This window comes from Ranitomeya variabilis, chromosome 3 (assembly GCF_051348905.1).
Source record: "Ranitomeya variabilis isolate aRanVar5 chromosome 3, aRanVar5.hap1, whole genome shotgun sequence".
Classification (NCBI taxonomy): domain Eukaryota; kingdom Metazoa; phylum Chordata; class Amphibia; order Anura; family Dendrobatidae; genus Ranitomeya; species Ranitomeya variabilis.
Window position 1 is genome coordinate 662,126,310 of NC_135234.1, and position 2,447 is coordinate 662,128,756.

Here is a 2,447-nt window from a genome sequence, read left to right on the forward strand (position 1 = left end):
GTCTTATAACTTTTACCTTTAACATGCTTGTCTATAATTTTCCTTCCAATCTCCAGAGACAACTCTTTCCTTTGCTTCCTCTGGTCCATGTTGAGCATGATACATACCATGTCATCAAACAGCACAGTGAGTATCTGTAGCCCTATATACAGGCTCACTCACTGATTCTAAAATTGTAGACAACTGTTATGCTAGTAAGTGGACACAACTTGATTTAACATGTCCCTTTTGTCACATTATTTTCAGGTGTACCATCATTTCTGTCCAGGCCTATTTCATGAGTTTTATTTCTTTTTAAATTCTGTGGAAGCAAGGATGAAAAGCAATGTATGACTTTCATTTGTTCATTTTCATAGATCTTTTATTAATTATTACTTTGGTCAGATTCAAGTTATTTCTGTGACCATTGTGGGTATTTCTGTCATTAAAAGAGGGGTACCAACAATTTTGACCACATGTGTAGGGAGCTTTGTGGTGAGTCATACTATATATAGGTGGATGTCAGCATACTTAGTTCTGCTCAATACACCATGTTCCAAGTTATTATGCAAATTATATTTTTCTTGGATTTTCCTAAATGGTCGGTGCAAATGACAGTCAGTCTAATAAAAGCCATCACCCATTAGAGTATACATCTAATTTTATTGAAGAAACGTCCCAATGATAACCGTATAATCTCTAAAATGAATAAAAACTCAAAATGCACTGTTCCAAATTATTAGGCACAGTAGAATTTCTAAACATTTGATATATTTTAAAGAACTGAAAATGCTCATTTGTGGAATTTGCAGCATTAGGAGGTCACATTCACTGAACAAAAAAGCTATTTAACTCTTATACATCCTAACAAGCCAAGTTATGTGTTAACATAGGACCCCTTCTTTGATATCACCTTCACAATTCTTGCATCCATTGAACTTGTGAGTTTTTGGAGAGTTTCTGCTTGTATTTCTTTGCATGAAGTCAGAATAGCCTCCCAGAGCTGCTGTTTTGATGTGAACTGCCTCCCACCCTCATAGATCTTTTGTTTGATGATACTCCAAAGGTTCTCTATAGGGTTGAGGTCAGGGGAAGATGGTGGCCACACCATGAGTTTATCTCCTTTTATGCCCATAGCAGCTTTTTCATGCTTTGTATCTTGTGTTTGTAATTAGGGTTTAATTGTGCCATTAGTATATGCCTATATATACAGTATATATATATATATATATATATATATATATATATATATATACACTTGATGTGTAACAAATCTGTGATTCCAGACAGTATGTTAATATATTGATCTCTCTTTACAGAGCCGTCTATATTGACCACCACTGCAAGTCACCGCCCCTGATCTCCCTCCCCCTTGGACTCTCTTAATTCGTCCTGTCAGACTGCACTCACTAGTGATTTTTTCTATCTCGTACCACAGCTCCCTCAGTAGTACACTGCACAGCCGCACATCCTTGTCTAACTACATACACCACAGACCAGGTAACAGGATCCCTTAGTTTCCATAGCGGTGGAACTCATGCACTGTTACCGGTGGAGCACACACTTCCTGTTGCGCACTTCCAGTCACGGCACGGCGGTTAGTCCCGTCCCCCCACCCCCGGACACCGCATTAGATGAGCTGCCTTAATGCCACTATCCACCACCGGTAAGCCACCGTCTATACAGGATGTTTATCTACTATCCCTAATTCAAGCATATTGACTTATACTATGGTGTGTTGCAGATAGGAACATACAGAGCCCTACATATTATTATACAAATCACTGGTAAGACATTCTCTACCTCTATGCATAATCACTTTATTGAATTTGTGGGCTTCATATGATATCACTTATTTACAGACCACTGGATCCAGCTGAACCGGACTATAAGTCGCATACCTCTATTATCAGTGACACAGGTTAGTTTTTGGCGACAATATGACACCTAAAAGGTTTTATTCTCCCCTTCATTATTTATCTAATCTACTCCTCATATGTTTATCCCACATAGGTACCGTATTTTCTGGTGTATAAGACGACTGGGCATATAAGACGACCCCCAACTTTTCCATATAAAATATGGAATTTGGGATATGCCCGCTGTATAAGACGGGGGTCATCTTATACGCCCAGTCATCTTATACGGCGTGTGGTTCCCAGGGTCTGAAGGAGAGGAGACTCTCCTTCAGGCCCTGGGATCCATATTCATGTAAAAAATAAAGAATAAAAATAAAAAATATGGATATACTCACACCTCCGAGAAGCCTGGCTGTCACCGGTGCAAGCGTCTGCCTCCGTTCCTAAGAATTGCAGAGCTTGAAAGACCTTTGATGATGTCGCGGTCTTGTGATTGGTCCGTGACCGCTCATGTGACCGGTCACCTGACCGCGACGTCATCGAAGGTCCTTCACGCTCTGCAATTCTTAGGAATGGAGGCAGACGCTTGCAGCGGTGACAGCCAGGCTT

General features: G+C 40.2%; 1 long non-coding RNA gene across 1 annotated transcript; it reads left to right on the top strand.

Annotated features, from left to right (window-relative positions):
• The first annotated feature begins 1,304 nt into the window (after window positions 1-1,304).
• On the top strand, window positions 1,305-2,224 carry LOC143818476 (uncharacterized). The gene is made up of 3 exons (XR_013224566.1): window positions 1,305-1,645; window positions 1,724-1,766; window positions 1,842-2,224. It is a non-coding gene; the product is annotated as an uncharacterized LOC143818476 (long non-coding RNA).
• The last annotated feature ends 223 nt before the right edge of the window (window positions 2,225-2,447 follow it).